General features: G+C 42.8%; 1 long non-coding RNA gene across 1 annotated transcript; it reads right to left on the reverse strand.

Annotated features, from left to right (window-relative positions):
- Positions 1-19748: 19748 nt before the first annotated feature.
- Positions 19749-22861, reverse strand: LOC115601516. The gene is made up of 3 exons (XR_003989373.1): positions 22701-22861; positions 22468-22555; positions 19749-21911 (listed from the first exon to the last, which is right to left on the reverse strand). It is a non-coding gene; the product is annotated as an uncharacterized LOC115601516 (long non-coding RNA).
- Between the last annotated feature and the right edge of the window lie 565 nt (positions 22862-23426).

A 23426-nucleotide genomic window follows, 5' to 3' on the forward strand; every position in this document is an offset into this window, starting at 1 on the left:
CCCCAGTACAAGAGAGACATGGACATATTGGAGGGAGTCCAGCAAAAGGCCACAAAGATAATTAAGAGCATCTCATATGAGGAAAGGCTGAGAGATCTGGGACTGTTCAGCCCAGATAAGAGAAGGGTCAGGGAGATCTCATCAATGTGTACAAATACCTAAGTGGAGGGTGCAAAGAGGATGGAGCCAGGCTCTTCCCAGCAGTGCCCAGTGACAGGATCAGAGGTGATGGGTGCAAACTGAAACACAGGAAGTTCCCTCCGAACATCAGGAAACACTTTTTTCCTGTGAGGGTGACCAAGCACTGGCACAGGTTGCCCAGAGATGTAGTGAAGTCTCCTACCCTGGAGATACACAAAAGCTGTCTGGACATGGTCCTGGGTAACCAGCTACAGGTGTCCCTACTTGAGCAGGGAGGTTGGATCAGATGACCTCCAGAGGTCCCTTGCAACCTCAACCATTCTGTGGTTCAGTGATTCTGTGAAAAGCTTTGTTTTGGCTACAGTTTGCTTTTTTTTCTCCAGCCATGTACCTTTCAGTTCCACTCAGAATAGAAAAGAGGAAAGCAAACTTAAACATGAAGGAAGCTGGCAAGGGGAATTTCCCATCTGAACCTGTTCTTTCCTTCCCCCTATTGTCTCTTTTTTCCACAAAGAGCATGATGAAGGAAAAGATGCTGACCACAATCCACTAATCCAATAATCTCACTCAAACCCAACATCCATCACCAAATGACACTGTTGTTCTCTGTCCCATGCAAGAACACACATGCTCTCCTCCCACAGTCCAGGCGTGTATTCCAGAGAAACAACACTGATGTGTAGTGCACATCAATTCTAATTTAATCTCAAATAGAAAAAAAAATGTATGACTGTAATTCTTCTTCTTTCTCCCCAGCCCTTGCCCTGATTGTCACTGGGAGGCATTGAGAAATCCATGTGCATGAAAGCAAACCAGCTGGCCACTAGTTTCCAGCCCCCATTAGCAAAGTTTTGGATGATGGAAAACTTTGACCAAATCTGAACATTTTATGAATGATAGACTAAAATCAGAACAATCAGTCACTATTTTTCTACCCACTGCCTCTTTTACACAGCTAGATGCGGCTGCTAGTAACACCCTGACCAGAAGTAGCCTCTTGTATCCCTCTTAAGCTATAAATACTGGTTTACCTGCACAGAGTAAAAAAAAAAAAAAAAGGGCTGTTTAGACCATTAGGGGGTTCTAGGTCTTGCTTTTTATGTAACTACTGTTTGTTTTTATTCTGTATAGAGTCAGGGAACTTTTGTGTTACAATTGCTTTGCAGATGGCATCAGGAAATGTTTCTTTTAGGAGTTTCCGCTTGGCTGCCTGTACTGAGGATAATCCTTAGTTTGCATCAAGCTATCTGCTCTGTTCATTGCAAAGTGGGATGTGGTACACCTTCAACAGAATAGCTGCAATGGGACGACTCAGGCTAGCATCACCTAAAGTGACCGTGACAGCCAAATGGAACTGTGGCAGCCGTGCAGGCCAAATGCTAAATAACATTTACAAAAACTAAATAAGGTGGCTGGGCCCAAAGGCAATGTGGAAGACAGCATCTGGCAATTGCTCTTTTTAAGGAGGTATATTTTTAATGGTATTTTTATATCATGCAGATATTGCAAATATGAATTGCTCACCAGTGAACACTCATCTTGCAAAGATTCCAGCACTAACTGGATCTTACTTTCTCACATAAAAGCAATATATCACAGAAAAAATAGGACTATCTCCCACACGGTCAGGTTTTAGCAGAAATTAAAATCTTAAATATCTCCCATTTATTGCTCCGTTGTTAACTGGTGAAGTTAGAGAGCCTGGAAAGATGCCAGTTAGCAGCTATCATACAGGAGATTCACTGGCTATTCTTGTTGTTTTTAAAGACAGATTTCTTTCGCCAGGTAACTGCTCATGCAGGATTATCTTGAACAGATAAACATTATATCATATCTTTATCATATTATCACTTAAAATTCAGGAATGTCATGGGGTCTTAGCCAGACTGAGTCTCTATTGCATAAGGCCCAGTGCAGACAGGGAGCCTATGAGCAGTCAGAGGCTTTGCAGTTTTAGGCTGAACGTTTTTTTCCTGAAAACCATAGCTGCCACATAGAGATTACTGCCTGAAAATCTCACTTTATTTTTAAAGGAGTATGTTTCTCGCCTGCGGTGCCTGGAAATGAAAGTCCTAAATGCTCCAGCACCAGAACACATATAAAAAGACTGTAAAATGAAATTGTCTGCTTTCATGGTGTTAAGTCAGTCCTGTGATTGATTGAGGAAAGGAGAAGGTGAGAGGAAGAGAAGGTGTTATTCAGGGTTTCTGAATGCTGGAGTTGGGCAGAACTACAGGTCGTTGTTCCTCCTCCCCATTCCAAAATGTAGTGATTTTAAACAGACACCATCTTAATCAGACCATCTGCAGTCAGAGTATAGGCCAGTAAATACTCATTCTCTGAGACCAGCATCTGTAGGCTGCTGCATCATGACATAAGAGAACACTGGTACCCAAGGATGTTCAGGGATATTCCATATGCTGAAAAATGCAATTCATATACCATCATACTGGTGCATTCCAGCTGGTCTTCGTGAAAGCTATTTCTTCAATGCCCATCCTATTTTATTTTGACTTGTGCTACAGCTTCACTTTGCCACTCACCCAGAACTCACAACAGATCTAGGCAAAACCATTGCAGTTCACCATGTGAAACACCAATCCCTGTTTCTAGCATAATCAAGACACAAATTAGCTTGCAGTCACTCATAGCCACCTTCATTTCATCAGCTTGGCCTTTTGCCTGTGCAAACCAGCCTGATAGCAGCAAATTTCTGCATGGATGCAAACTTCCTAATCCTCATTCTCTGAATTGTTGCTACCACAACAGTTCTCAGGCATAACGAGAGACTATTTTATTTTCTTTACTGCTTTGAAGGTGTGCCATATTGGTGTTGCTGGACCTCTTGCTTCAGTATTCAGGCCCTATAGCTCAGAAAGAAAAGGCTTCTATACATTTTGCTTTCTGACAGACTCCTTTGGCCACTGCTCAGATGCATGTGAGTTATAGCCAGGCACCAAGCCAGTATGGCCTTCAGGTCAGCTAGTATGAACTCTCCATGACTAAGTCAGAGCTGGGGGAGGCTCTGAAGGTAGAAAAGTAATTTTTCACACAAATCCCCTTGTGGAGTTTATCTCAGAGTTAAACTTTGCTATGTGAGCAACAAGGTTAATCCAGTAAATTGGGCTTGCAAAGGCAAGATTTAGGTAAATTAAAGGACAAAGCAAGCTATGGCTAGCAAATGGAATGAAATGGGGAGAAAACTCAGTTTTGTTCTTTTGGAATTTATTGGTCATTTTTTTAAATGAAAGAAAGTTTTGAAAGTCTTTGAGATTTCCTTTAGTTTCCCTTCCAAACAAGACAGAATTATAAGTTTACATTTCTAACAAGATCACATTTGTAGCCACTCAGATTTCAGAGACATTCTTCTGGTTTATGTTGTTGGGGTTTTTTTGCTTGTTTATTTTGTATTTATTTTGTTTATTGGATGGGTTGTTTGATTTGTTTCTTTGGTTTTTTTTTTTCCCCTCTTTATATCTTTCTGCTATATTTCTCTGATTTTTCATTCATCTTTCCACAGTTCCTCTTGGGCTGGAAAGCAAGTACTGCCCATCAATGCCATCAGCCAGTTTCTCAAATGTTGAGCTCAGACTCTGTCTTTAAGGGCTCTTTAGTACTGGCCTGAACACTGTGTCTGTAAGAATGGTCCCATGACATTGCCTTCCTCTGAGAAGCCACCTTTAGTCCCCTCCAATGATGCACTGAAAGAGCCAGGAGGTTTTGTTCTGAAGCAGCTTAGCATTCATGGGACCAGGACACTGAAAAGAGCATGAGATAACTGTGGAGCTGGAGGTGGTAAGTTTTCTGTTTGCACATCAGAATGAAAACTAGGAACACCCATCACCAACAGAGAGAAACGGACTGGAAAATATTCTATTCATGTCCATGTCTTCTAAGTTTCTGTTTGTTCTCCACCCTTTCATTACCCATGTTTTGCCTTGTTGTCTTTTGGATCAGCAAACCGTGTTAAATATTGATCAGTGGACCTGATTTTTCACTCTCTTTCTTCTTACACTGGTAGAACTGGAGTTACAGTGGCCAAGAGAACTATTCTAGCTGAGCAAATCACCTGATTCATGTAGTTTTGATTAGTGGATTATAAGAATGGCATCCTGGGTCCTGCCCTGCATCATGTCATTGATGTCAGACCAGCTTAATGAAAACCCATGAGAAGGAGAGCACAACAGAGCATTCCTCCCCCTGTCATTCACTTTCCTTTGCTGCTGTTCGGCAGTTTAGGGACTTCCCGCAGTAGAGGCTGTGCTCCGCTTAATAGACACTGGTGAAAGGAAACCAGATCAGTGCTGGGATATAAGCAAAAGCCTCCTGGGTTTCAGCACACTTACAGTGTAAGCATGCTTAGCTTACACAGGTGGGGGTGGAAACTGCCCTGCTTGTTTGTAAAATGACCTGGAGATCTACAAAGGTCTGTTCTCTCAAATCCATCACCTGGTGTCAAAGAGGGATTACATCCCCTCTGCCACAGCACACCCACACCAGCTGGTGAGTCATTCATGTTTGCTCTCACACACCATGGGCTACTTGAACAGCCTTTTCCCCTTTCATGGGACAAGTAGCGGCTGTTTGGTTTCTTAGCAGCATGTTTGGGTAAAAAGGGGAGCTGCGTGTAGAGAAAGGCACTTCTTGTAATTTGTGTTTGTATTGAAAATTTTGAAAGCACAATGCAAACAGGGACATCAAATAAATATAAGCTGTATCTCAAATACAGTCTTAAGTCTGAGAAGTGTGAGAGAGAGATGACCTCTATCTTGCTGGATGTTAGCATTGCTAACAGGACTAACATACTGCCTGCAGTTGTTCATAGACATCACGATGGATGGTAAATTTTCTGGTTAAAAAAATATCCAATTTAAAACATTGCATCATTTAATCTCTGATTATACTGCGTGTTTTTACACTGTGTACCAAACTGTACATTGTGGATGCTTTTTCTTTTTCCTATGAAAACCATAAAGACATATGAGAAGCAAGCAAGAATAAAAATAATCAAAAATTTTGAAGGTAAATCCCTTCGCTCTGAAGATGTGCCTGGTAAGTATTAGAAATATGCTGTGTAACTGTATGCCATGTAAGTTTCATAGAAGCAGAGCAACAGAAAGGCTAAATCATAGGGAAGTTAGGGTGGGACAGGACAAAGAGCTGAGAAACAGCAGCAGGAAAATTAATCTCTGTAAATCTGCAGGTGTAAACCCAGAAATCAAAGTAAGAAAATATAATGAGACAGAGCAAGCTGTTAAAGACATTTAAGAAATTAATAATAGAATAATCATCTCAAAAAGATGGTGGTCTGATTTTACATGATCTACGCTTAGATGATTCAGTGATTGTGACATTGGTCACAGGATTCTTCAGTCACGTACAGGGGTTAGCAAGTGCTTTCAAAGCACACAGCAAATACACATGAAGACGTGTCGCTGTGCTTGTCCTGAGTAAGTGAAAGAGTTGAAGAAGCAGGATTTGGCTAAGTTTGAATCTGTCCCTCATACGTCTCTCCTGAGAAGAGCCTCTGGTTCCCTGTGTCATGCTCCTCGAAGCACACGGCTTATTTTCGTAGCAGGCTCTAGTTACTGAGCATCGACTGGCATTGTTTTCTTCAGCGGATTTATGAGCCTACAAATCGTACATCTAATGATTTTGAAAAAGAAGCATCTGAAATGAGTAACTATTTGGGAATGGGTCCCAGACCTCTTCACTCACATTGTCTCACAAGATCATCTTCTGTGTCAGCAAAGAAATTACATTTAAAAAGAGAGTGAACTAACTGGTAAGGGGCCTAAAAGCAATACAGAGAATCTGTTTGATTGAAGATAAGTAGATCCAAGATAAGGGTCCTTTTTCAACTAAAGAGACTTGAAATTATTATAGATACTCAATTCTTCTGAAATTTCTGTGAAAAAATTTCTGACAGAATTGATCCTGCTTTAAGTCAAACCTGAAATGCCACAAACCTCCCTTTTTGTTTACAGTGACAACCTCTGTTTTGGTACTTCTGTGTTTAGGTGACCAGAAGTAAAGAGGCACAAAGAACAGTGGCCTTTGAAAGCTTCTCAGTTTTACCTAAAATAAGCAGATACAGCTGTATCAGAGTTTTCAGTATCATTTGTACTTTTCTGTGTTTACTACAGATAATTCCTCGAACATTACGAATGCTCTAATTATCTAACTGTAAATAACAGCTATCATTGGTAACTGCCAAGCTTTTAAGAGTCTTTGTTGCACAACTTTTCCAAACCTTAACCAGAACTCCATTCAGATTCAAATCATGGTCAATGAGCAAAGTCAATTCTTTACAGCAGACAAATGAACATTTCTCATCCTATTCTCCCTTAACCTCAGCCTGGGAGGATCATTTTTCAGCTGTTCCTGAGTTATAGAAAATGCCTTGTTAATTTGGACGTTTCTGTCACAGACTATTGTGAAATTCTGATATATGCAGGTTGTCAGTAAGATGTATAAGAAAGCTGCATTATTGTTGGCATCACACAAGAAGAACTGAAGGTAAATCTGCAAACCACAGTTCTTGTTTGGGAAATTCTGGAAGCACTCCCACTGATCTCAAAATGTAGAGAGACGTGCACTGAGGACAGAGGGGCTACTCACAACCTTCACGTAATGCACCTCCTCCAGGCACATGCAGGACTGCAGCGAATAAACTAGATGTGCCTGCACTTGTTTATTGTTTCAGCCAAGTGCTGTGGAGTCAGAGAAGGCGTAGACAAGCTGTGGAGACATTGAAATCTGTTTTGGGTCTTGTTTTGTTTCATGTTTTACTTGGGCATATTCAGAGATTTCTTCCCTCTTTCTGCAGCGAGGGCCTCGATTTATAACAACATGGAAAGGCAATAATCTAGACCTGCCCCAGTTGGATTATACGCTATGGAAAGTGTGTTTAATTATGAAAAATTAAAGACAAGTGGGATATGTTTAGACTAAGAATGTAGACAGTTTCTTGGCTAGAAGCAAAGCTGAACAAAAAGGGTAAGAATTCTAGAACAAATGCGAATGATTTCTTTACATTTTTTTAAGAATCTACATATGTTTTCACTTAAAGCTCTTGGGAGGGTCGTTTCAAAGATTGGGACTCCTGGCTGTTCACATTCATTTCTACCTCTACTCCCTCTGCTTGCAACCTGAAAGTTAATATACAGACCACAGCAAAAGGAAATGCATATCAGGTGTGACATATCAAGTGACACAAAAGCTCAGTCACAAGAAACAAATTTTAAATTGATCAAGTATTGTGAGGCCTCTTAGTAACATTTATTTGTATATTTTGCACAGTCTGGGCCACAGAAGTTTCCTAGAGAGTTTCTAGTTTTGCTGCCAATGAGAAGTAAAACTTACTTACAATCTTAAAATGTATTCTTTCTAAGCCCTCATGCATTACAAAATGAAAAAAAAAAAAAGGAAATCCAACTTTTTTTTCCCCAGTAAGTCTTCTTTAAGGCTTTAAAGTTTTTTTGTTTCGTGTTTTGTTTTGTTTTCTTTCTGCTTTCTTTACTATACCCTCAATGTGGGTTACACTTAATCTCCTCTTTAACTCTCTAAAGCCTCAATAATCCTCATCCTACCTTTCTGGAACACCAAAACTCAACAGTATCGTTGATCTGCAGATTTGAAAATGGGCCATTAGAGCTGTTCATCACAAATGATGCAGCACAGTTTAAACAGAAGACAGTGCAAATATATGTCATCCTGAGTCAGATTAAATGTCTGGCTGCCCTAACAGTTCTGTCTTAGAAATGTAGGATCCGTGACCAATTTTCATAATGACACAGAAAAAAAATCAGCAAAGAAAACTACAGCAAGGGAAGGGGACAATCTGGATTTCTTCAGCCAAATCTTCTTTCTTTAGGGGGGATGATGCTCATGTCACAGAGCGCTCAGGCTGCAGCTCACCAGTGAGGAGGGGCAGGGATCACCCTGCCTATAGTTTAGCTTCCCTAAAGAGCTATTATTACTATATAGCCACCTCAGGCTCTGAATACAAAGGTCAAAGCTCTTATCTATAGCTGGGAGTCTGGACTGCAGGGCGAGGTAAGTGGAGGCTCTGATTATTGTCTGAGAGCTCTGTGACAGCCAGAGGAAGGACCAAGGGGAGTGAGTGGGGGGCAGAGCCCTGCCTTGAAGGTGATTTTGCCACTCTGGACCTCAGAAAAAAAATAAAGGACTAAAGACTTCAAACTCCTTGCTGAGTGTTTTGATGTTTCTGTGCCAGGAAAGTGCTGTTTGTCATTAAACAAAATAAATGCAAACTTTCCTGAGCACCTTGCTGCTTGGCACATGATGTGTGCAGACTCAAGATAGCCAAGGAGAATTTCACTTGAATTTCAAACACGAGAAAGATTCACAAAGTCATGGAAAAACATCTAGCTTGCATTCATTGAGAGATTTCAGAAGATTTATGGCAGCTTTTTAAACAGCACACCTTCACCTCCATGCACATACACCTATACACACCTGTACTGTGTGCAGGAAACATAAGCCGTACTAGGACAGTGGATTTACAGACAATTGCAGCAGATACAGATACCTTTGGTTGCTTTAAGTGCTACACTTCAAGCCCTACGGAGTCAAGTAGTTCATCCACCCTCAGCCTGAGGATGACTTTTACCATCTGCACATTTAGTACTGCAACTATACCATTTAGTGCTGTTGGAGTTTTTCCTTTAAGAATTCAGAGTGGTACACCTCTAATTGCTAAGGAGAAATAATGATGATATGAAGAATCACTACACTGTTGGTTTTGTCAGCCACACCTGGATAATCCCAGCCTGTGAACTTTCTGTCCCATCTCCAGGAATGCATGGCTCTGAGACAGAAAGCAAGCAGTGAATGCCAGAACAGGCAGGTAATCACTTGGCAGCAGGCTCCTTTGGCGTAAGCTTTGAGCCAGAAAATGGACATTTTCATGATAGCGGCATACAGACAGAAGATTACTTGAGGGAAATAAAACTTGTTCTCAGCCTCTTCACAGGTGACAACCCCATCTGCTTTGTGCTTTGTGCTCCACGTGCTTGTGTCAGTTGCATCTTGAGAAATTAACAATTTAATGTAAAAATGGTTTCCTAGAGATGAGTGGATGAAAAAGAAATAAGTCCTCCATTAAATCATGAATCAACTGCATCACAGCAAACATTAATGCTCACGATTTAATGCCACACAGAAAATGTAAATATAAAGAACAAACCTAATTTGGAGGATTGAAAAAACATGAATGATTACATTGAAAAAATACAGTATTATTGTTTTCATCCTTGCTTGTTTTGTACTAGACAGGAATCCATTAAGATCAGGTAAGGTCTACTTCTAATCTCCTTGCTAAACTGCAACCCTCAACCCAGGAGAATTTGTACTGAAGTAGAAACATGTCAATCATTTTGGCCAATTAAGCACAATAATAAACATGAAGCAAGGAAAAAAATGTGGGCGGTATTGCCAGGATAAGGAGAGCAGTGTCTACACATTTTGAAAGCTTGTCTAGATTATGAGGTTACCTCCATGAAAAATCATCTACATTCTCCTAGGTCCAAGGCATATTCCTGATCTACAGCTTATTCATTTCCTGTACTGATGACACATGTATTCAGTATGCGGCAAATGGTAACAGGATTACATTTTACACATATTTCCCTGAGTTTTTGTTTCCTGAGTACTCCCCATGCTTCTGTAGCATGTTTCAGGCTAAGAGCAATTCATATGATCACTGGGTTTATCAGGAACCTTGTGAAATAAATCAAGTGCTATTTGCATGCAGCAAGCTTACTAGATATGCTGGTGACAATGGTGTCAGTGATGCTTTTAGCTGACAAGAAGATAGTTAAGAAATTTCTGTTTGATTCTTAGCTGTTCTCTAAGCTTATCTTGTAAATGGTAACACATTTTTGTTTGCCATCCAAAAGAACAATGTCACTGATTTGCAGAGGGCACAAAAAGTTCTCCTGAATTTTTATTATTTTTATTGATGGCCTGCTTTTCCTCTCTCTGCCTCCTCAGTGGCTCTTCCACATTAATTGAGTGGACCTGCGTCAGGAATTTATACCTAGCTCTACAGGTAAAGCAAATGACAGGAAACAGAAGCTGTGCAAATTGCCTCCGACGGTGATGTGCACACACCCTGGAATGTATGGGCTTATATTGCCATGCAATTAGAAAAAGAAAGGTAAATTTTGAATAAATATAGTAGCTGTAAAATGTAAACCCATCCTGACATGAGCTGAAGGCCTAGGCTCTCTCTCTAGCAGTAGCCCAGCTTCTGAGATGATCAAAATTCCGGGAGGAAAAGCCCACGTGCAGTATGTACACATCCACAGCATCTCTCGGGGGTCAGAAAGCAAGCAGAAAGAAGATGGGGGAAGCCTGGCTTGCTGCCAGCTCACATTTTCATTTTGAACAAATGTGTGTAAGGAGTTTAGGCAGTGTCCCTATAGACAGTGTTTATTTGCTCAGCTTCAAAGCAAGCCGCCACAGAAGGACTGTAATGAAATCTGGTGCAATTATCCTTTTCAAAGCCAAGAATATACTTTTTTTTCTGCTGGAAAAGACTGATGGCTAGGTGAACACGGACCTGAACAGTCCTTATATTGAGGCATAATATGCCATTTATCATTTCCCTTTAGACGAACTCTGATCTGTCCTTTGCTTTCTAACCATGAATGGTAGGTGCAGGAGCTATTTCGCTTGAGGAGCTGGTCTGCACTCCTCCAACCGCAGCTCTTGACGTATGTTTGTACAGGCTGGTTGCAGGCTAGCTCCGATTCATGAATTACGTTTTTATTTTCCTTTTATCATTCCCTTTGGTTGAAGCAGTGTTGATAAATATCATATCACCTAAACACTGAGATGGTGGAAAACAAGTTAGTAATGCTGTATGCAGGCAAATCCCTACTGCTTTCTCCCTGTCTCCCCAGATAAACAGCCCATCTCTGGTTACTCATCCTAAAGTCACCAATGCTAAAGGCTGGTAACTACCAAATAATTAGAGGAGCAGAGAAGGCTTTTGTCCTTCCTGCAGCCTGATTAGTCCTGTTGTGCTTTGTGATGATTGTGAAAGTCTGATGTTTTTTGAGCTCTGAAAAAGCTCCATAGCTCATGCATGACCCATATGAAGCAGACTAAACTTAGGAAGGATTTATTTACAACTACAAAGCTGTACCACCAGTGATGCTGACGTTATGCCATTAACTTGCTCTTCACATTTCAATGTTAACTATGTATGCCTCTTATTCAATCAATTCAGTTGATTTGCCCAGGTGAGCAGCTCCAGAGAGGAGCCTTCAGCAGCGGAGCGAGGGAAAACCCCGCGTCCAGGAGCCTCAGCGGCGAGAAACACCGACGGCGCGCGAGCACTCGCCAGGCCTTTCCCGGGAGCCGCAGTTCCGCGGGTGCGAGCAGGGACTCACAGGGGGCGGTGCCGTCCCTGGCACCGCCCTGGGTGGGGAGTGCGGGTGTTGAGGCGTGGTGCGGCACTTGGCAGGGGCAGCGGGCGGGGTGGTGAGCACTCGCCTTAGGGCTGGGGCCCGGTCTGGGGGCTCTGCTCTAGCTGCCCCGCTCTGGCTGCCCCGGCGCTGGCAGCGTTGGCACCAGACGGAGCCGATGGGAGGGGAGGCTGCAGCGCGCAGCTCGGGGTGTAGGAAGTGCCTCCGCTGGTCTCTTGAGGCAAGGGTGCACAATAGGCAGGGCTGCGCTCGGTGCGCCCTGGTGGAGGTCCTCCTGCAGCGGGGGCTGAGCTGCGGGACACTGTCAGTAACTGAAAGATGTCAGGGAAGCTGAGAGAAGGCTGGGCTGCTTGCTCCAGCCCAAACTGTGCAGGGGCCACAAGTGTCCATCATAGTCCATAGAGAAAAGGAGGGCATTAATCCCAGAAGCTGGGAACTAGTAACAAAAAAAACCAACAAAAAACCGAGGAAGAGGACAATTAAAAGCAAGGGGCTTCCTCCTAAATCCAGTGTCCCCACCCAGAACCGCTTTACAGCTCTGCAGGGGCTAATGAGGAAACACATACCTTGCCAAATGAACAACCAGCTGATGCACCTGTAAAGAGAATCACTACTAGTGCCAGCAGGAAAAAGTGGTGGGTCATAGTAGCAGGTGACTCTACTTTGAAGCGCACAGAGGCACCCATCTGTCGGCCTGACCCAGTCTTAAGGGAGGTGTGTTGCCTACCAGGGGCTTGGATCAGGGATGTTGCCGAGAGGCTGCCTGGTTTAGTAAGTCCTGCTGACTATTACTCCCTTCTAGTGGTCCATGTGGGTGCTAGAGATATAGATAGCAGTAGCCTGGAGAACATTAAGAGGGACTGCAGAGCCCTGGGAGAGGTGGTTAGGGCCTCTGGAGCTCAGATAGTTTTTTCATCGATCCTCCAGGTCAAAGGGGAGGACCTTGAAAAGGCCAGGTGGATTTGGGAGGTTAATAAATGGTTAGAATGGTGGTGCCATAGTCAGGGGTTTGGCTATTTAGAACATGGGGCTCCATGTGGGAGGCCAGGTCTACTGGAGGCTGGTGGAGCTGGTCTGACAAGAGGAAGAGCTACTTTGGCAGGAGACTTGCCAGGCTGGTCAAGGCAGCTATACACTAGATGTGTTGAGGGAGAGGGGCATCGATCCATCCCAACACTCCAAGTCAGTTGGCAGCACCTGCAAGAAGTGCTTAGAGTGATGCAGAGATATTTCAGCTGCTCCAGTGAATTAGTCAGCTTCATTTGGAGCTCGGCTCAGATGCCTCTGTACAAATGCCTGTAGTATGGGGAATAAACAAGAGGAATTAGAGATGTGTGCACAGCTACGGGTATATAATATCATTGGCATCACAGCAACATGGTGGGATGGCTCCTGTGACTGGAGTGTTGGAATGGAAGGTTACAGGCTGTTTAGGAAAGACAGGCCAGGCAGACAGGGAGGGAGAGTAGCTATTTATGTCAGTGGAAGGCTAGAGAGTATGGAACTCTGTCTGGGGACAGGTGATCGGTCAACAGAGAGTTTGTGGGTCAGGGTCAAAGGGAGAACAGCAATGGGGGACATTACTGTGGGGATCTGTTACAGACCGCCTGATCAGGAAGACTCTGTGGATGAAGCGCTCTGGAGACAGATAGGAGCAGCCTCACGCTCGCATGCCCTTGTCTGCATGGGGGACTTCAACCATCCTGATACCTGTTGGAGGAACATTACAGCCTGGCACAAACAATCCAGGAGGTTCCTCGATTGTGTGGAAGACAACTTCCTCTTGCAAGTAATAGAGGAGCTGACAAGGAGAGGTGCCATGCTTGACCTCGTGCTCACCAACAGGGAGGGACTGGTTGGGAATGTGATGCTCCAGGGCAGCCTTGGCTGTAGCAATCATGAGATGATAGAGTTCGAGATTCTCAGGACAGTGAGAAGGGCATGCAGCAAGCTCTCTGCCCTGGACTTCCAGAGAGCAGACTTTGGCCTCTACAGGAACCTGCTTAGGTTCCATGGGATAAGGCCCTAGAGGGCAGGGGGGCCCAGGACTACTGGTTGATATTCAAGGATCACCTGCTCCAAGCTCAGGGGTGTTGCGTCCTGACTAGAAGGAAATGCAGCAGGAGGGCCAGGAGACCTCCATGGATGGATAAAGAGCTGCTGAAAAAACTTAGAGGAGCGGAAAAAAGAAGCTTATGCAAGGTGGAAGTGAGGACAGGCGGCCTGGGAAGAATACAGGGACGTTGTCCGGGAAGCTAGGGACCAGGTCAGGAAAGCTAAGGCCCAGTTAGAATGAAATCTGGCAAGGGATGTGAAAGATAACAGGAAGGGCTTCTGTAGGCATATAGCAAACAAAAGAGAGACTAGGGATAATGTGGGCCCTCTCTGGAAGTTATCGGGAGAACTGGCTACCCTGGGTTTAGAGAAGGCTGAGGTTCTCAATGACTTCTTTGCCTCAGTCTTTACTGGCAAAGGCTCTGACCACACCGCCCAAGTCTTGGAAGGCAGATGGAGGGACTGTGAGAATGAAGACCTTAGGCCCACTGTAGGAGAGGTTGAGGTTCGAGATCATCTTAAGAACCTGAATGTGCACAAGCTCATGAGACCTGATGAAATCCATCTGCGGGTCCTGAACGAGCCTGTAAATGAAGTTGCTAAGCCACTGTCCATCATTTGAAAAACCATGGCAGTCAGATGAAGTTCCTGACCACTGGAAAAAGAGAAATATAACCCCCATTTTCAACAAGGGGAAAACGGAAGACCCAGGGAACTACAGACTAGTGAGTCTCACCTCTGTGCCTGGCAAAATCTTGGAGCAGATTCTCTTGGAAAGCATGCTAAGGCACATGAAAAATGACAAGGTGGTTGGTGGCAGCCAACATGGCTTCTTTAAGGGGAAATCTGTCTGACCAATTTGGTGGCCTTCTATGATGGGGCTACAGAACTCATGGATAGAGGCAAAGCAGTTGATGTCATCTACCAGTACTTGTGCAAAATGTTTGACACTGTCCTGCACGACATCCTTGTCTCTAAACTGGAGAGACATCAATTTGATAGATGGACCACTTGGTGGATAAAAAACTGGCTTGATGGCCACACGCAAAGAGTTGTGGTAAATGGCTCAATGTCCAACTGGAGACCGGTAACGAGTGGTGTCCCTCAGGGATTGATGTTGGGACCTGTCTTGTTCAACATATTTGTTGGCGACATGGACACTGGGATTGAGTGCGCCCTCAGCAAGTTTGCCAATGACACCAAGCTGTGTGGTTTGGTTGATACGCTGGAGGAAAGGGATAGGATCCAGAGGGACCTGGACACACTTGAGAGGTGCACCAACACAAACCTCATGAAGTTCAACCAAACCAAGTGCAAGGTCCTACACCTGGGTTGGGGCAATCCCAGGCACAGCTACAGGTTGGGCAGAGAAAAGATTCAGAGCAGCCCTGAGGAGAAGGACTTGGGGGTGTTGGTTGAGGAGCAGCTTAACATGAGCAGGCTTCAGTGTGCGCTCGCAGCCCAGAAAGCCAACCGTATCCTGGGCTGCATCAAAAGAAACGTGACCAGCAGGTCGAAGGAGGTGATCCTGCCCCTCTGCTCTGCTCTTGTGAGACCCCACTTGGAGTACTGCGTACAGTTCTGGTGTCCTCAACATAAAAAGGACACAGAGCTGTTGGAGCAAGTCCAGAGAAGGGCCACGAGGATGATAGGGGGCTTGAGCACCTCCCATACAAAGACAGGCTGAGAAAATTTGGGCTATTCAGCCTGGAGAAGAGAAGGCTGCATGGAGACCTCATAGCAGCCTTCCAGTATCTGAAGGGGGCCTAAAAGGATGCTGGAGAGGGACTCTTCATTGGGGACTGTGGTGATAGGACAAGGGGTAATGGGGTCAAACTTAAACAGGGGAAGTGTAAGTTAAATGTAAGGAAGTTCTTTACTGTGGGGGTGGTGAGGCACTGGAACAGGTTGCTTGAAGAAGTGGTAAATGCCCCATCCCTGGCGGTGTTCAAGGCCAGGCTGGACGGAGTCTTGGGTGACATGGTTTAGTATGTGGTGTCCCTGCCCATGGCAGGGGGGTTGGAGCTAGACAATCTTAAGGTCCTTTCCAACTCTAACTATTCTATGATTCTATGAATCTAATTCACACCTGTTTCTAGCCTTTTTTCACCTCTGTCTTGATCTAGCTGGTAAATAAATGAGGCTGCTCTTTAGAGACAGAGCCTTTGGAGATTAACACGACTGAAGAGAAGATTATAAAAAGGAAGGGGGGGATTATTGCACTTTTACAGTGAAATACTGCCAAGGAACAAGCACAAAGGATACAGGGTAGCATATGTTTGGAAACCTTGGGATATACCTACACTACAACTGACAGTAATAGACTTTTATGTAGATTTAACTGGAGCTGGCTGATAATGCTGAAGGGTTTGCACCATAGGCTTAACATGGACTGCAGTAGCTAAGCAAGGATGCTAAGAATGCTCATGCCATCTGAGGTAGCCCTCAGCAAGGTTACTACTGCTCACACCAAAACCAGACAGTTTGAAAGTTATTTGGCATGTGCCACCACACCGAGCTCCTATAGGCAGGCAGAGGCACAACCAGCTTAAGTAAAACTGCAGGTAAAACCCCATCAGTTTATTGTAGGTGGATAGGTGATGTACAATTCAGCCTGGGGAGAGTTTGTATGGTCTGTAGCCAGACTTTCCAGAGCCAGAGTTCAAATCCAGCAGTGCTGTTTAGGGAAGCTGGTATTCCTTTTGATTCAGACAAAAACAGGAGTTTCAGCTTTTCAAGTTATGAGCTCCTTGACCTTCTGCCATACAGGTTATTCAGCATGCACTTGGTGTTAACATAAAGTTCACTCAGGGCCTTAATCAAAGACCACTGTAATCGGTGTAAAGACCAGAAGGAAAGTAAGCAGATCTTTATCTTCTAGGGATTTGTCAGTGGAAGTTGGGTTCCTAATTCTTTAAGGTTGACTTGAACTGTGTTTAACCTTTGGGTTAGGTTAAACCAACTTCTCTAGCTAGCTAGAATATAATGATGTTGTCATCAAAACTGGTCACTTTTGAGTCACCACCTAAAACGAACAGGTATGTACCTAGAGCCCCATCAACCAGATGAAGCAGCCTTTTGGCTGAGGCTAAAGATGATCTTAAAAAGAACTCCAACCACTGGAGACAGAAGCCTTAGCTAGGTATCTACCTTCCTGTGCCACATGAAAATTCTTGCCATATACTCAGTGTCCATGTGGGAAAGGACAGACTCCGATCCTGACTGAGTTCTCATCATTGAGTTACAGATGAGTTAACAATAATTTCTCACAATGCCAGTGGATGCATTTCCTGTGGTGGATCTGCAAAGCAACAGTGAATGGGAACTGACATTTGGAAGTGCAGCCCCTGCACCCGTTGGACACACAACTCTGGCTGACAGTCAGGGTTGGTGAGCTTGGCATCACTGGGCATTCGGATGAGGAGACATGCATCATGGCTCTCCGACTGTTCACACACCAAAGCTCCCCTCAACAGGAAACCAGAAGTTATTAGGTGTACAGCACGCACCAAACTGACATGCACAGACCTGCAGGCAGGATATGGCTGAGATGAACAGTATAGGTAGAAGGTGAGGTGTTCATGTCTTTCAGCTTTGACACACCCACTAATTCAGACTTCAACCACCAAGCCCCAGAAGGTGGGGTAGTTTATCTCTTTTTCTGATGCTTTATACATTTTTGTTAATTTCAGATTTTCCATTTGAGTAAAGATTCTTCTTTTTCACAGCTACTTGTATAGCCGTTCACTTATACTGCACAGTTGGATAGACTCTGTTGGTATGAACTACAAACAGTTTCAATGGCAAAGTGAAGAAAATGGTCATTTCAGCACTGTAAAAAAGATCCATCACCCATGATGCAACAGCTCAGAAATTGGGATGCTTTATTGTGTTGCACTGGCAAGAAATTCTTTTATGGCACCATCCAGATGATTTTGTTGTCGAAAGATGTGCACTGAACATGTATGGACTAAAAACCAAGTGAAAAAGTCTCCAAAGTTAGATAGTGAAAGCTTTGAGAAGAAGATGAAAAGAGTAACCAACTGAGGATGCATTCTTAGCATTATCTCTCAAAAATTAAAAAAAGAAGAAAATGCCTGTGATTGATGATAGACTTTTTTGCTTTACACACTGAATAGCATCCACTCTGACCTAGTATCTTTCTCCTAGTACTCAAGACACTGTCACTTATTATTCGTATCCTCTCAAGGGGTTGTGTTTATGAAAGCATGGTAGAATGGTTCTTATCTAACTGAGAGCAGGACACCAGTTCTGTCCTTACTGAAACACAGCATCATTCTTGAGGCTGTCCTCATTTAACTGAAGACTGCAAGCTCTACAGTCTTAGCTATATGGTAACTTGCCTACAGTACCGCATTTGTCCATCCTGTTCTCCTTTTGTTGTAGAGTGGAGCAGAGGTGATCTAGGTGAACTGAAGCTGGGGATGCCTGGATTGGGTGCTCTCTGCTCAACGTTTGGTATAGCTCTTGATTGCCACCATTATTCCCTTAAACACAATATATACATCCATAAACACAGCTTAGGTTCCCTAGAGGGAAATCCTTTTTTCACCAGGATATCATGAACAGCTACATGGTAACACAAGCTCGCCTAACTTCCAAGACTAAGACTGCTAAGTAGTGACCATTTCCTACTGCACAGGGCCTTAGTCCCACCCTTTCCCCCTTCTGCAATCCTCTCACCTCCCTCCTGTCCAGTAAAACTGAGATATCCCTAGTCATGTTTTGGTTAATACACCGTCTCTCCATATTACTCCATCATGAACGGGAAGTGCAGCCAGTGTAACCTTTCAGTACCCCTGAATTCAAGTAAAGGTAGCTGCCTCCTTCCACCCTGTGACAGGCATCTCAGATACATGCAGTAATTATTCTCTGGAAGTGCCCACATCTTTGCATTGACAAGAGTAGGCTATGTGCCATGCTTCTGGATTCCTAAAGCTTGAGCAAGTAGATCTCATCCTTTCATATGATTTGAAGATGTTGCTCTAGATTCAGTGTAAGGGCCCTGTCTATTGTTAATCTGTAAAAATGTCCAAGAAACCTGCAGTTTGTAAGATACCTTTTCCCATTTGAAAGCTGAATGTTATTTTGCTCTTTTCTATCCAATTATGTATAAATCAATGTCATTGGTGCCTGAGCACATAACTTTTTCCTTAGCAGAGTAAAATGGGTTTCTTCTAATAATTTGAAAATATTTAGTTTGATGGGTACTTCCTGTGCAGTGGTAACTCGCCTAATCTATTGTGTAAGTAGTCATCCAAATAAGCTCTTTTGTTATAGGCCCACAAAACCTACATAGAGACTATCTTTTTTTTTTTTTTTTAAATAAGATTTGTATGAATGCTGATTTGTGCCCCATCTGCCTCTGGTAACAATCCACAGACAGATATTTATATTTGGAAAATAGCTTAAGCTGCCTATTGAATATTTCATGGCACCCACAAGATGACTGATTCTAAAAGTCATTGGCATTGGTAGGCACTGAGTGTGTGATTTTTTTTTTTTTTTGTGAGAGACAGGTGAGTGAATGGCTCTCAAGAAAACTGAGAGAAATTTAAAACCAAAATTGGAAGGAAAATAGTTAGTTTTTACAAGGATCAATCCATGGCAGTGTGAAGGTATATATTAATCTTTGCAGAATCTTTTTTGCTATATATTCCAGCTCAGGATCCCTAATATTTTTGAAGTAGTTTTATATTTTTTCTAAGAGATGCTGACAGTGTGTGAAATGCATGTCTGGACATTAACCAATTAAAGGGACAACTCTTTCCTAAACCTTTAGAAATTAAGTGCAAGCTAAATAGACCTTGTTCAGATAAATGACACTGATAATGCTCTTCTAGGCAGCATTCAAAGAATTAATATTGAGTAAGAAACTCATTGATCTACTTTCAGTTGACACCCATCTTCCAATGGAATCAATGTTTGATGTAATATCCACAGTAAGTATGGCTGATATTTGCTTTTACAACAAGAAAAAATAAATTTTTAAATTAGGCATTTGTTGGTCCTTTCAGAGATGCAGATAGGAGCCTGCAAGGCACTGAATGGTTCCACAAAGGTCAGGAGCTCCTTTTTTTTGCTCTATCTTTTAATAGAAGAACAAGGATATACTGAAAAAAAAGATACAAATGGTAATAACAGACTGATAAAAGGCAAAATTTGTATATTTGCTGACCTCAGCAGAATTGAGGAAAGAAGGATAAAGAAAGAAATTAGTCATATCTAAGAATAATAAAATTATCCACTGTCATATTACTCATGGGATAGCTATCTAAAGAAAATCCTTATTCCAGTAGTAGGCCCTAAGCAACTTTCTGCTTACCTGGGTTAGAAAGAAGCTTCTCTCAAAGGCAATGGATTGTGTACTTATTTACTTTTGTAAATATTGTAACTTTTAGTAAAGACTTTAATGCTGGCTGCTATTGGACACCATAAAAGAATGCTGATTGCTTTAAAACAAATACGAAAACATTTGGAATAGAGTCTTTCCAGTGCTTACTCTACAGACTTTTATGTCTGAGGCAGATCTGTAATCATTCTTGACAAAATTTTCACTGTAAAAAAAAAGTGCCTGAATTGATGCATGTTTATTGAACACACTTAGGCATGACTTGGGGTCTCAATTCTGCAGTAGATGGGCCATTCGTAGGTGTTAATAGGCTCTTTGAATCCAGAATCACAATTGACATTACTGTAGAAAAGGTAGGAGGGGGCCTTGAGAGGCCACCAAGATTCTCAGCTCCATGTCTATTTAGTTTTTCTGCCCCTAGTGAAGACAGCCTGAAAGAAAAATCTGTGGGAGGTTTATTTTGTCACTGACTGTGTTGTGTCTGTTTCTTCAGGAAAATGGAAAACTTCAGTTCACAGCATCTTCCACTAGAAGTAGCTTAATGCCAGAGTTTAAACAAAATTGAAATACTCTAGTAGGTTTCTTATTCATATTCTTATCTATGACTCTCTGCTTGCAGTTTCTAGCTACTGAACACTTTTCATGTATTACTCAGACTTTATACCTTAGGAATATGAACAAGAAATTTGCAAAAACTTACATCTCCTAAGACAAAATTCAGATGTTCCCTGAAATAAAAAATATTTATTCTATATTTTAAATCTAAAATTTCCTTTGTATACTTCCAATGGACTACTTATTTTACTGTCCTATGGATAGCAAGAGAATAAGAAAAAAGATTGCCCAGCTAGGAAATGGTGGCAAACTTTTGGAAGTACTAAAGCATGTTGAAACACACATTATTGTAGTAAGATTAAAAATTTAGTCTATGTCTTCAATCCCTCAGTAGTGCAGACTTGTACAGACTCATACCAGCCACAGTGGTATATTAATGACAATGATCATCTTGTTTTGAGAGACTTAGCAAAGCAACACCCATGCCTTAGTCACCTCCAGTCACCTCCAGCACCTATGGGCTATATGATGTCCAAACTGGGAGCCTTGAATGCATATAGGAAGAATTCCACACCTCAGAATAGGATCTGAGATGTGCAGAAGACTGAGGACATCCTGCTGTCCAAGTCACCAACAAAGATGTTAAACAGCACTGGTCCCAGTACTGACCCCTGAGGAACACCACTCATCACTGCTCTCCACTTGAATATCAAGCCATTGATGGCAACTTTTTGAGGGCAACCATCCAGTCAATTCCTTATCCAGCTACTGGTCCATTCATCAAAACCATGTCTCTCCAGTTTAGAGACAAGAATGTCATGTGGGACAGTGCCAAACGCTTTTCACAAGTCCAGGTAAATGATGTCAGTTGCTTTTCCCTTATCCACCAAAGCTGTGATATTGAACTCCACCGTTTCATGGTCACTGCAGCCAAGGCTGCTCTTGAGCTTCACATTCACCTCCAGCCTCTCCTTGTTGGTGAGAACAAGGTCCAGCATTGCACTTCTCCTTGTTGGCTCCTCTATCACTCGGAGAAGAAAGTTATCATCAATACATTCCAGAAACCTGGATTGCTCCCGAGCCTTCTCTCAAGGCTTTCAGATTAACAAAGGATGTGTCTGGAGGACAGTCAGTGAATGATAAAAACTGAGAGGAGAGAAACATTCCCTTCTTGGCTGGGAAGTTTTTGAACTTGTAGAGCCTAGGGGCTACCTTCAGATGTATGAGCAGCTCCTGTTGAACGCAGAGGAAATGATGTGTCTATGCCTGTGAACAGAAGTTGATCCTGGCCTTAGGTGCTTTAGAAGGAAGTATTTTCTTGCCTCTGTCTGAAAAAGAAAAAAAAAAAAAAGGCATTTGATTCCTCTTTCAAAAGCAAAATATAAACATCATAAAGCATGTTATTACAGACAGTCTTGGTGTGGTTCCCCACCCTCCAGGTTTCCTCTCCCTATCTCCTTGTTACTTAAATAGAAAGCTAGATATAGTACACAACTTTAAAGTAACCTTATATGGTAATTTTGCTGCAACAGTAAAAAATGATCAGTTTATCTGTCAGACAGCCAAACAACACTTCTGCAGTAATTTTTGCACTGACTTCGAATCTTATGAACATTTGTTCGAAAAGCATGTTTCTGTTACAGTCCTTGTCTCAGCTACAATGTCTGAAGTTTACAACACTCTGAGTGAAAACTATGGCAAGAGCCATGCCCGATAAAAATAGCAACATGGAGAAAATCCAAGTGAAGGAATTCAAATGTAGCTTTGCAGCTTGTCAAGGCTAATACAGGCCCTGACAATTCAGAAGTAGGTGATGCATGCTTTACTCTCTTAGTACAGAAGCAAGGTGAATGAAAATAAAACAGCCAGTCACAAAATCCTCACCAAGGCCCGTCTGACACCATCATGCACTCAGCTATGCATGGTGGTATAGGGAGATGCAGCCTTCCTCCATCACCTTGGTCCTGCTGACCTGATGGGAAGAGAAGGGCAGTGATACTGCTGTGTGGTGGGAAAGCAACCCAGAGCAAACCAAAGTGCTACAGCAGGATACAAGTCCATTAAGGGGTGCTTACATAAGGGTGAAAGTTAATTTTTTAAACTCAGATACTGCTTACCTTCATGAAAAGGACACCTCAGCCACAAGACCTTCTTGCCAAGCAATCACAGGCATTCCTCTTTGCATGCATGAGGGAAATCAGAGATAGTGGAGCTAAACCACAAACCTTGGTGTGCAGCCCAGCACAGCCAGCTTTTGTTCATGGACTTCATTTTCGCCCTAAAGAAAGGTCACACATCAATTACTGTATACGGTGCACTTCACTGAGAGATTACTGAATACTGTCAATGAGGCTATAATAGAAGTCTGTACCACATCAGGAAAATCCAGCAGTTTGACTTAGCTGATGGATGTGTCATCTCTTCCCAATATCCCAAATGCTATTAGAAATGAAAATATCTCTTTCTTTAACAGCTTCAGACATCTCATCTGTTCTTCTGGGTGAATGTACCATTAAATGTCAGTCTATGGATGTATCATTTGCTGGGGTGGGGGGAAGTAATAGGCTAAATTGTTCGTATCGGAGTGAGACACACAGAGCAAAGGCACATAAATAAATGGCTCAACAGTCATAAATGGCTCAACAGTCATAAAGACCAAGCACTCTTGATATTGCAGACTTTCAAAATCTCAGAGGAGGGTCAACTGTTCAGGGATGCAGCACAACTTGGTATGGGATTGTTGGCAGAAGGATTGAAAATGTCCCTGATTTTCTGTGCTAAGTGTTGGTAAGTGGGGTTGCTTTACTGTGTTTCACAATTTGCCCTCCTGCACTGATACCTTA

Source organism: Strigops habroptila, chromosome 2 (genome assembly GCF_004027225.2).
Source record: "Strigops habroptila isolate Jane chromosome 2, bStrHab1.2.pri, whole genome shotgun sequence".
NCBI classification, from domain to species: Eukaryota; Metazoa; Chordata; class Aves; order Psittaciformes; family Psittacidae; genus Strigops; species Strigops habroptila.